This window comes from Lepus europaeus, chromosome 4 (genome assembly GCF_033115175.1).
Source record: "Lepus europaeus isolate LE1 chromosome 4, mLepTim1.pri, whole genome shotgun sequence".
Lineage (NCBI taxonomy): Eukaryota > Metazoa > Chordata > Mammalia > Lagomorpha > Leporidae > Lepus > Lepus europaeus.
In genome coordinates, this window is record NC_084830.1 from 62,089,861 (window position 1) to 62,102,328 (window position 12,468).

General features: G+C 44.4%; 1 protein-coding gene across 3 annotated transcripts in view; it reads left to right on the plus strand.

The window, feature by feature from the left end:
* The window catches only part of PAG1 (phosphoprotein membrane anchor with glycosphingolipid microdomains 1), a 176,648-nt gene that overhangs the window by 44,767 nt on the left and 119,413 nt on the right, over window positions 1-12,468 (plus strand). For 2 of the 3 annotated variants that reach the window (XM_062188313.1, XM_062188315.1), the window contains exon 2: window positions 11,039-11,108. The exons of the other annotated variant lie outside the window; for it this stretch is intronic. The gene's annotated coding sequence lies outside the window, so the exon portion shown is untranslated. The remainder of the gene's footprint in view (window positions 1-11,038; window positions 11,109-12,468) is intronic. 3 annotated transcript variants of the gene reach the window in all.

Consider the following 12,468-nt stretch of genomic DNA (forward strand, 5'->3'; position numbering starts at 1 on the left):
GAGAAAAATCAAGTTCCCAGCAGAGGTAACAGCTTGGGAACATCCAGGGCAAGAGTCACAGACACAGGTTGGTGCTGTGAGTGAAACAGATGATCTCAAAGAGGTGGCTAATACTACATCCCTTTCTTTTAAAACTAAGAAAAACACACAGCTGTGCAATAATCAAAGACAGCTGGTGCTTGTCTCCCAGCTAGAACCTGGGTGACCCTAGGGAATAGTAAAGACTGTGGCAAGAAGGAACCAGGTGCTTCAGAGAGGGGCAACAGTTAAGTAGTTTCATTCAGTTGTTGCTTTGGGGGAACCTGGGAATGTGAGGCCAGTGCTGGTGGATTGTACATTCCACTCACAATTTGTTATACCCTATTCTGGTGAAGCCACTGCATGCAGTGCCAGCATCCCATATGGGCACTGGTTCAAGTCCTGGCTATTCTACTTCCCATCCAACTCTCTGCCATGGCCTGGGAAAGCAGTACAAGATGGCCCAAGTCCTTGGGCCCCTGTACCTACGTGGGAGACCCAGAAGAAGCTCCTGGCTTCTGATCAGCCCAGCTCCAGCTGTTGCGGCCATTGTGAACCAACAGATGGAAGACCTCTCTCTCTGCCTCTCCTTCTCTCTGTGTGTAACTCTTTCAAATAAATAAATAAATCTTTAAAAATAAATAAATAAATAAACCTATTCTAAGTGCTTAATCCCAAAGATGCAGTGAAGGTTAGCGAATTCATGAGAATGTGCAGTTGAGCAGTGTTTTCACTTTCTGCTTTCCCCAGATGACGGGGTGAGGCTCTTTTATGGAGGTCCTTTCCTTGACGGAGAGGAGAGTGATCTTAAGTAAGCCTGTGCTCCGTTGGCTAGCGTGGACATGGTGGTCTCTCCCAAGCTTTAGTTAGGAAGTGGTGGAACATAGGTCAATCTGTTCTCAATTCCAACAAATCTAAACCTTCATTTTTGAAAACTATTTATTATTTGAGAAGCAGAGTTACAGAGAGACAGAGAGAATCTTCCTCCACTGGTTCACTTCCCAAATGGCTGCAATGGGAAAAATCTGAGCCAGGCTGATGCCAGGCATCCAGAACTCCATCCAGGTCTCCCACATGTGCCACAGGGGCCCAAGCACTTGGGCCATACTCGCTGCCTTCTCAGGAGCATTAGCAGGGAGCTGGATCAGAATCAAAGGTGCTGGATCCGGTGCTCCAGTATGGGATGCCAGAGTCCCAGGCAGCAGCTTAACCTACTGCACCACACGCCAACTCCAATCTAAACATTTGAGCTTCAGCAAAATCTTTATATTCTTTCCAAAACTTAACCCAAGGCTTGAACTGTTGATTCAATTCATTTTTTGTGTTTCCAAGACATGTCTTCTTCATTGCAGTGCTTTTATATCCAACAAATTCCTTTCTGATTTCTAAATATGCAGAAAAATAGCTCATTTTTTTTTTGGTGGACAAAAGTAGAGCTAATCTCGTCACACTTGGAGAAATTAATCCTTTTTATAGAATAGTCACCATATGTTGAACTGGTGCCAGTTGATGTTCAAATGTGAGTCAAGACACATGTCTACCATGGACAGACTCTGTTGAAATGCGTGTCTGTCCTTTTCAGTCCTAGAAAAGAATAGTGGCACAGCAGGGCTGTGAGCTGAAAATTCTTGGATATTCTTTGCTAACTACTTTTCATGGCTGAAGTCTATAGGATAATACCCATATAACATGATTCTCCTCATTAGAAATTAATGGGTGCAGACATTGGATATAGCCATTAAGCCGCCAGCTAGAATGCCCACAACCCATCTCAGAGTGACTGAGTCTGGGTCCTGCCTCCACTTCTGACTTCAGCTTCCTGCTACTGTGCACCCTGGGTGGCTCAAATACTTGGGTCCCTGCTATCCACAGGGGAGACCCAGATTGAGTTCCTGGCTCTGGGCTCCGGCCTGTCCCAGCCCTGGCCACTACAGACATTTGAGGAGTGAGCCAGCAGATGGGAAATTCTCTCTCTCTCTTAAATACATACATACATACATACATACAGTTTTTAAAAAGAAACTAGTAACTCCTAATCTCTTACAAGATATATGTAGTGTGGCCAGACTGGCAACTGGCAACATATGGAGGGAACTGATTTAAAAAATGCTTTGAAAAGTCAGCATATCAGTAGCCACTCAAAAATGCTTTTAGGAATGTTTAAATGTTTATTTTTTTCCCTTGGAATACATATCCCTGAGAATTTGAATTATCTTTATTCGGCTGGACTCTAGAACTCCAAGGCAGAGCGAGCTGTGTGTAAGCCGGAAATTGGGAACATGCAATGAAGTAGGGAAAGGGAGGTCTGAGCTGAGTGCTTGCTGGGGTTCACATCACAGGACATGAACTGTGCAAAAATGTGGGGCTCCAGAGCTCAGTGACAAAGTGTGGCATCCAACTCCACACACCCACACAACAGGGTGGCAGTAAGCAAGCTCACTCCTCCGGTTTCCTGTTTCCAGCACCTTGTACGTATATTCAAAGAACAGGAAGAGTAAAGAGCTCTGTGGCAAACAAATGCAACCAGGGCTGTGGAATTCCCTGCAAGTTATAGGTTGCTATTTGTTTGCAGTTTAATTCCTGTGGACCTACAGAAGGTCCTGCAGAGGAGGGCCAGAGCCTACACAGCATTGGAGTCAAGAGGTCCAAGTCCGAGATCTGGACTGGAACCCTTTACAAGTCACTCAGCCTTTCTGCGTCTCCTAACTTCCCCAGCTGTAAAACGGAGTGCTCGAACTTGATTCTCAGGCAGTGCTGCTCAGACTTTCCTCTGCATACAGATTACCTGGGCACCCTGTTGCATTGCAGGTTGCTTCCCAGTGGGTCTGGGAGGTGGGGCCTGCAGTTTGCCTTCCTAACAAACTCCCAGGTGTTGCTGCTGGTTCCCGGACCACACACTGTTTAACAAGCCCTGCACGACCTCTAAGCACAAGCTTCCATGAATGCTACAATTTTATGAAACTGCATTATTTGACCTTTCAGAAGAGACAGGAAGGTCTCATGAAACATGCCTACTGCGATATTAACTGTTCTCATTCTTCATAATTGTCTTTATCATAAAGCCTTTATGTGCCTAATTATGCATAAGAGTTTCACATGCTTTACAAAAAGAACTAAACAAATTTGGCTACTGTTTCATCAAACTTCACAACCTAGGACAGAGACATATGCATAAAGACCATAATAAATATTAAGCAATAAATATTGAGTGATAAATGTTCATGCAGATATAAAACACATTTAAATAAAAAGGACGTGTGTTTAGCATGGGCCTTAGGGCATTTATGCTCTTAGAGCTTTTGTTTTTCTGGAAATCTGGGAAACTGAAAGGTTGGTCTGTTTTATAGAAGGAGGCTGAGGGAGGGAAATCAGTTTCTGAGGCTGCTTTTGTGGTTGCTGATGTTTGATTTATTTTGGCCTCAGTGGCTTCAAAAGAAATCCTCTGTCAGCCCCACTTGCTCCACCCTGATCACCATGTGCAGGTGACCTGGCCTGTGTTGTGCGGCACTGAGTATGTGTACAGGCTGACTCGGTTAACCTCACCTCTTCTTATGCAGGGCCCCTAGGTCTATCAGGTCATTGCCACACTGTCATTGGGAGCAGAGAAGGCAGGCCAGACAATCTTATCTCTGAATTATGGACTGCTAGGTAATGCCCAGAAGGAAGCAAATGTGTCTAAAACTTCGGTAATGAACTCACGGAAGAAGGTTTGGATTCCCTTCTCTTTCTTTTGTACACTCTTGCATTTGCTGAATTGACTTGAAGTCATGGCTGCCTTGTTTAGGGAAAAAATTGAACAAATGACCATTACTGGCATTTTCTCCTGAATGTGGAACTGGTGTTATTCCTGAATGTGTGGCCCAATCACCCAAAACTGTGCTCGTGTACCCAGGGTGATGAGCTGGTATGTTCTAACCATGTCACAAGTTATCAGAACAGTGCCAGAATGACTCAGTTTATTGACTTACTTTAGCTCAGCAAGAGCTGATAGAACGATCACATACCTAGAAAATGGCTGCATCCTACCAACGGTTCCTGTATCAAGTCTTACTGATGAGATTAGCAATCGCTTGTTTCTGCCTTGTGGATGCAAGTTGGCACATATAATATTTATTGATGCCTGTGTATGTGTTCAGGGATACACATAGGAGAGGCAACTGTGAGTGTTTTCCAAAGGTTTGTGGAAAAATAGAATTTCATGGTAAGTTTACTTTGGTGCTAAAAACATTTGTATTCTGTATTTTTTCATAATATGCAACTTCTGTGAACTCTTTGAAGTACTCTTGTATATGTCATGCTCTTAGGATACAGCTGTTTTATCTAACATGCTGTGTTGTAATTTGGCTCTACTACCCATGGGGTATGTGTCTTCCCCTTTCTAAGCCTCAGTTTCCCCATCTGTAGAAACAGCATAGCTTTTTTTTTGAAAGGCAGCATTACAGAGAGGGGGGGCCAGGTAGAGAGAGAGAGAGAGAGAGAGAGATCTTCCATCTGCTGGTTCACTTCTCCAAATGGCCGCAATGGGCAAGGCCAAAGCCAGGAGCCAGGAGCCAGGAGCTTCTTTTGGGTCTCTCACATGGATGCATCCTCCGCTGCTTTCCCAGGTGCATTAGCAGGGAGCTGAATTAGAAGTGGAGCAGCCGGGACTCAACTGGTGCCCATATGGGATGCCAGCACTACAGGTAGAGGCTGAACCTCTTATGCCACAGCACCAGCCCCAGATGCCATGGAATTCTTGCAAGGATTACATATGATGAAGTGTGTGGAGTATGTGGCACATTGTTGGCTAATAGTAAGGCCTTATAGCTGATAATTGTTAGTAACCATAATGAAACCATCATTTGTGACAGCATATGAAATCATTTGTCTTGGGGCCAGTACTGTGATGCAGCAGGTTAACATCCTGGCCTGAAGCGCCGGCATCCCATATGGGCCCCAGTTCAACCCAGCTGCTCCACTTCCAATCCAGCTCTCTGCTATGGTCTGGGAAAGCAGTGGAAGATGGCCCACTTGCTTGGGCCCCTGCACCCATGTGGGAGACCCAGAAGAAGCTCCTGGCTCCTGGTTTCGGATTGGTGCAACTCCAACCATTGCAGCCAATTGAGGAGTGAACCAGTGGATGGAAGACCTTTCTCTCTCTCTCTCTCTCTCTCTCTTTCTCTCTCTCTTTCTCCCTCCTTCCCTCCCTCCCTCCCTTTCTCCCTCTTCTCTCTCTGTGTAACTCTGACTTTTGAATAATAAATCAATCTTGAAAAAAAAAATCATTTGTCTTGAAAGTGCTAGTGATTCTAAATTTGGTATTTATGTTATTTCATGTGCTGGTATTTGTACAGGAGGTAGTGTCTGGGTGAAAGAAAATGCCTTGTTCTGTTTATTAGCAATAAAGAGTTGTAGACACAAAGCCTCCATTAATTAGATTCAACCTTATCTTTCATTCTGTGATGTCATCTACAGCTATTTTCTTTTTGTTGTTGTATTTTTTATTTGTGTGAGAGGCACACACACACACACACACACCAGCACTCCTACTGCTGGTTCACTCCCCAAAGCCCACACAGTGGGAATTGGGTGGTACCTGGAGCCAAAAGCCAGGAACTCAATCCAGGTCTCCCACATGGGTGGTAAGAATCCAATTACTTGAACCATCACTGCTGTCTTCCATGGTGTGCATTAGTGGAAAGCAAGCGTCAGGAATCATAGCTGGGAATCTAACCCGGGCACTCTGATCTGGAACACAAGCATGTTAACAGCCAGTATAAATACTCTTTGCCTCCTTTTTCCTTCTTTTAAATGGAATTAATTATTTAAAAAGTGGAGTTTACAGAATTGACTACAAAGAGTGATGACACAAAACCCTGAATAATTATTATAGCAGGAAGCTAACTTACAAAAAGCCAGAGATGGTAATACTATATATCTCATGTTAGTGTTTCATAGAAGAGCTCTGTGGGGGTGCAGAATAATGCAGGCTGACTTGAGGATGCTAAGTGCCTGCTGGCCCCTCGCAGGCTAATGGGAGTGGTGGGTGCATCCGGAGCCTGGTCTCAGAAAGGAACATGATACTCTGCCTTCATATGAGGAAGGGAGGCAGCCAGCACTCAAACAGGCAGTGTTCCTTGGTCAATAGAATCAAAAGCTTGCATAATGATATTGTGAGGCTGCAAGGCCCAGCAGAGCAAGGGCCGGAGGCAGCTGGATGAAAACTCAAAAAAACCAAAATGACCTGATTACAGTGGAGCAGTTGAAATGGGAAACAGAGCCCTAGGGAAGGTCCTAACCTCAGAAACCTTTTCAGAAACACCTTTTTATAGGGTGCCTGTGGCTTCTGTGTGAGTGGAGATTAAGCCAACTTGGCTCAGATGTAGCAGTTGCTTAAGCCAGGTTTTCTTCAAATTCATTGTGCAAGTGAGTCACCTGGGGATCTTATTAAAATACAGCTTTAGATTCAGTAGAACTGAGGTGAGATCTGAGATTCTGCATATTTTTCCCTTTTTTTCAATTTTTTAAAAATTTACTTGACAGATGAAGAGAAAGAAATAGAGAGCCAGCTTCCATCTACTTAGTCACTTCCCAAATGAGATCAGACCAAGGATGTAGCTGGGACCAAGAACTCAGTCAAGGATCTCCCTTGTGGGTGGCAGGGACCCAAGAACTAGAGCCATCACCCACTGCCTCCCAGCTTCTGCCTCAGCAGGGATCTTGAGTCAGGCACTGGAGCTGGGGCTCAAACCCAGGCAGTAGGAAATGGGACGTGCATGTCTTCACTGGTATCTTAATCACTAGACTAGCCCCCTGCCTGATTCTGAATCTGTAACAAGTCTCTGGATATTGCTGAGACTGCTGGCCCAGGTGCCATATCCTGAGTCTCACATGTCTAATCCACTTCCTCCTGGAGCTTCCCGTTCTGTGATCACCATCTCCCCCTCTCTGTCCCCTGCGCCTCCACTCCAATACTCACAATCCATATTAAGCCTTCTCGTTTTCTGTCACTTCTTGTAGTTCTCCTTCTCTGTTTTCCCCGCTCATATCCCACGATCTCTCTTTGTAATCACTTTGCATCCTCCCTCAATTTCCTTGCTTCATTATATTTCCGGGATGGCGGGGGGCAGCCATGCACTGCCCCACTCCACCTGTTGGGAAGTGGCTGAAGGAGCACCCAGCACTGTGCCAGTAGGTCTCACCCTCGGGTTGGAGGGTCCCCAAGGCCACCTTCATCCATCCACCCCTCCTTCCCCTCTCTCACAGGACTTCCTGCTCTCCCCTCAACCCTTGAATCCTTCCTGTACCATCCTCATGTTCAACTGATGACCTTGCTTCCTATTTTCTTTGTATCTTAACTTAAAAAAGGACTTCCCGCTGTTCCTTCTGCCTATATGATACATGTGTGCCCACAGCCAGCTGACCTCTCCGTCAGTGGCCACAGAAGGGGTGGCTTCCTGATGGGCATGTGGAGGGCCAACTGGCCATCCCTTTTCAGACCTGCCTCTCCAATACCTCTGGGTCTCACCCAAGCTGCATTCTCTCAGGGACATCCTTCCTTCTCCCTCCGTGATTCCCCGGGGCAGCCCTTAGCCCCACGTGGGCCTCGGTTGTTTTCCTCAATGAGTTTCACAGCTGTTCCTCCAGAGAGTGTTTGTCAGCATGCCCAACTCCAAGCAGGCTACAGCTGGTTTCTAACCTAAAATCAAGTAGTTTAGGACAGGTGCTCAGTGCAGAGTTTGATCACTGCTGGGGATGGCCACCTTCCTATTGGTGTGCCTGGTTTGAGTCCCAGTCCCTTTGCTTCCATCCTGCTCCCTGTTGATGAACACCCTGGGAGGCAGTAGATAATGGCTCTAGTACTTGAGTCTCTGCCACCCATGTGGGAGACTCAGACTGAGTTCCCAGTTCCTGGCTTTGACCTGGCCTAACCCTGGCTGTTGTAGGCATTTGGGAAGGGAGCCAATGGATAGAAACTCTCTCACTCTGTCTCTCTCTCTGCTTTACAAATTAAATGAAAATAAAGAAAGAAAAATAAGAACAAGAACACAAAGGTTTATTAGATAATAGTTTATGGGTTAGTTATTTAGCCTCTGTAAAAACAAACATAAAACAATGCAGCATAAGCTGGAGAACTCAGGATGGGGCCGTGAGGATGATCAGAGATAACATACTGGACAGGCACAGGCACCGTGACAGAGAGATCACCACGCTGTGCCAGGGGGCTTGGGTTTTATACCAAGAGCAAAGGAGAACTGTATGGATAGGACCCTCCAGAACTAATTATCATGCTCTTTCCTGTCCTGTGTTCACAGCCTATGTACGCTTCTAATACAATGTCTCTCTGTATTGTGTGTTTGTAACATGGTCCTCCATCCTGGGCCTTGCCATCCTTGCCTTTGTATATCCTTTGTACATAGCACTGAGATTTACCAGTACATGTTTATTAAGCAGACTCGGCAATGTGTTAAAACCACTAGGAGCATCTCAAATGGTTATTTCTCCACTTTTGAACAGATGGCTCCCCCACATTCTTGTTCGGAGCTTGAAATGCGTCTTTCTGGTTTTATGGATAGATGGTTTTCAGGCAGGCATGCAAACCTTCCAGAACTCACAGTGTTGCTGAAACGTAATATGTAGTAGTTCAAGATGTGGGGTTTCCCAGCAAATGGCCAAGAAGGGAGAATTTCCACTGCCTTTTCTTGTTGCAAGTAGGTACCCAGCGAATGTGATCTTTAACCCTTCTCCTGCCTCTCCTGGCATGGAATCTGCTCTCAGCTTCTACTGCAGCTTCTCTGGGTGCTCACATCTAAGAAGCCCAGACCACACAGGCAGGGGTGCCCAGGAGGCAGGAGCTCTTCCTTGCTGGACATTGCAGAGGCTGCCCCTGGCAGCTCATGGCAGGACCTTTGCCTTGCTCACTGAGAACTTTGCTGTTTCTCTTTGGACTTTGTAGCATGGCTTTGCTTTGCCTTTCATTTCTTTCTAAGAAATAGCTCTTTCTTTTCCCTTTGGATATTTCTTCTGAGAAAATTTGGTCTTGTCATTGGGTTATTCTGCCACTACCTATGTGTCTTACTTCCTCTTAGCATATGTGAAGATGCCTACCCAAATCCACAGTTCTACAAACAGAAGGCTTTTAGATTTGATATTACGTTCCTCTGTGTTGAATCACACTTCCTCTTGGAGGAAGTGATCTTTACAAGTGGTAGAGTTTTCTTTCTAAGCCTAAGAAACCATGCTGGGGCCATCGCTGTGGTGTAGCAGGTTAAGCCGCCACCTGCAGTGCCAAGCATCATATATGGGCACCAATTCAAATCTTGGTTGCTTTACTTCCAAACCAGCTCCCTGCTGATGTGCCTGGGAAAGCAGCAGAAGATGGCCCAAATCTTTGTACCCACCTGGGAGACCTTGCTCCTGATTGGCACAGCTCTAGGCATTGCAGCTGTTTGGGGAGTGAATCAACAGGAGGAAGATCTCTCTCTCTCTCTCTCTCTCTCTCTCTCTCTCCTTGTCTCTCTCTCTCTCTCTCTCCTTGTCTCTCTGTTTCTCTGTCTCTGTCTCTTTTCTCTTTAACTCTGCCTTTCAAATAAATAAATAAATAAATAAATAAAAAAAAGAGAGAAACCATGCCAATAAAAATAAAGCCAATTTTAAGAAGAAGGTGTAAAATCATATGACCTGATCTGTTATAACAGTTATGGCTCTATACAGTTTTGCTTCACCATTTTTTTTTTTTGACTGGGCAGTCATCTTCTGGAGACAGCCAGCTGGTTTTGACAACTTGATGGGCTCGTATCTGCGGTGTTTTGAAGCAGTGTTGGTGATAATTCAGTCACCATCAGTTTCCATGAGCAAGAGGCAGAAGGAGGCAATTGATAGACAAAGCCTGGGCACATTAATTATCATGTGAATAATGCTGCCATTTTCATCTTCATCCTTATGAGATGTCTTCCAAAAAGTTTATGGCAAATATGTATTTTGGAAAAAAACTATACATGGATTTCAAATGTTTTGCACCAAAATGAACTAATCTTTTAACTCCATTTTTCTATGAAATATTTGAAGCACCCTCATATTTAAAATGTGAGATTACATATAGTTTTTACTTTATTCCTTTTTTAAAATAAAAGCAAGATTTATTTAAGTCAGAGACCTCCTGGTGGAGCAGCCAGGAAAGGGACTCCAAGAGAGGCAAAACCCCTTTTATTTTATTTATATGAAAGGCGGTAGGACAGAGAGAAAGACAGATCTCCTAACTGCTGGTTTCAGTCTCCATATGCCTGCAGTAGCCAAGGCTGGGCAGTTAATGCTGGAGCTGAGAATTCAATCTGGGTTTCCCACATAGGTGACAGGAACCGAACTACTTGAGCCATCCCTTGCTGCCTCTCAGGGTACACCTTAGCCGGAAGCTAGAATTGGCAGTGGAGCTGGGGCTCAAACCCAGGCATCTTGATATAGGATGCAGGTGTCCCAGGTAGCATCTTAACAGGTATGCCAAACACCAGGGTTGGTCAGAAAATATCTGAAGAGCAAGTTTTGACTTTTCTTTTTAATATTCCTTTTTATGATTTTAAGAAGGTATGGTGAGTGTTGTGGGGCAGCAAGGTGCTGCTTTGGACACCTGAATCCCATATTGGAGCACTGACTGGCTTGAATCCTGGCTGCCCTATTTCCAATCTAGTTTCTCCCTAATATGCCTGGAAAGGTAGTGAATGGTGGCCCAAGTGTCTGGATCTCTGACATCCACATGGGAGACCCAGATGGAGTTACTGGCTCCTGGCTTCTGCCTGGCCCAGCTCTACCTTTTGAGAAAACTTAGGGAGTGAACCAGTGGATGGAAGAGCTCTTTTTTTTCTCTTATTGCTTTTAAATAAATAAATCTTTAAAAAAAAAAAAAGAGCTAAAGGTTAAACAATTTTTTGAACTTGCTTCCTTTATTGCCCAAAATGTAAGTGAAAAGATAATCATTTTACCCATAGTTGCAGTTTTAATCCAGTTCCAAATTTTGAAATTATTTCCTCTTGTGTTTTGTTTCCAGAAATCATGAGGTCATTCTCTTATTTCGTCAGTTGAGTGCAACTTCGGAGCTGAGAAAGGGCGATTTCAAGGTATTCGTGTATCTGGTTTATTCTACACTGTTGCTCGTTCAAGCTGGTTTTTAGCTTAACTTTGTGTCCAGGCTTCAGTTCTTCATGTGGGGACTCTGAGTTGTACATCTGCAGACACACAGCTTCCAAGCTGAAAACCTCCAGGGTAGGAAACAATCTGATTTTTAATTTAGCACTGTGCGTCTTAAACGATACAGGCTAAGATCCCTACTAATGGGTGTGCTTCCTACAATATGATTTTTCCACTTGGTCAGTGCTGGCACAGCCTTGGCTCTGCTTTGTAATCCCTCTGTGATATTGAGCAAGAGCCTGTCATCTCTCAATGTCTTTACTCATCATTGAGAGGAGGACAATAATTGAATAGCCTCATGGGTTTGATAGAGAGCTTTTAATAGGATACACACTGTTCACTGCCACCAGCACCATCATAAAAAATATATGAGGCTGTGTTTGCTGTTATCATTATTTGGTGCTAATAATAAAGTTACACTACAAGTTTCTTAATGATCTGAATCAACTTCTGTTAGCAGAGGCAAATTCAGAAAAAAAAAAAATCCAACCTAAGTGAATGACAAATTAACACAAAGACATTCCATATTTTATTTTAGCAATTAGTTTACTACATGACAATCAAATTTTATAATGAGTCCTGGACTTTGTGGTGCTATGCTCACCCATTTAGAAGATTTACAGATCTCGAGTGCATGGCCCCCTGACCCATATCCATTAAATATCATTATCCAATTCCTCTATGGCCTGGACAGGAAGGAGTCCATCTGGTCTGAATTTTCCCAATCTCATCACACAAAGAACCTTGCAAAATAGGCCCCTCTCTTGCAATTAACCTTCTCCTTTAACATGTTGAGAAATTCTTTGTCTTGCCAGAGTACCCCTTTTCTCTTAGGAGAGCAGGGAGCTATTTCAGGGTCAGTTTAGTTCCCCCTCTGAGGCCCCAGTCTCTCTAAATATAACTGTAGATCCTGTAAAACAGCCTGCCTTTTGTCAGTTAACTCAGGCTACAGAATGTGTGCTTTAAGAGCTTTGATTATCCACACTCCAAAAACGCCTCCCTCTGATCTCCTGACCTTTGACAAGAATCCCGATTCAGGGATGAAGCGTTGTTTTCTCTAATGCACTACCAGTTCCTGTGGAGCTGCTCACCTTCCATATTTCAGTTGTGTCCGAAGCTGATTTTCCAGCTAGGAGAGTCCACGTACTTTAGAACAGGGTGAGGTGCATCTGTAGTGAAGTCACAGGCTCCTTCAGTTTCTGGAACACATGTGTGCTACATGTTTATACATGAATGCCTCAACTTTACTATCAAATTTTTCTACCTTTTTAAAATTTAACCTGGATTTCC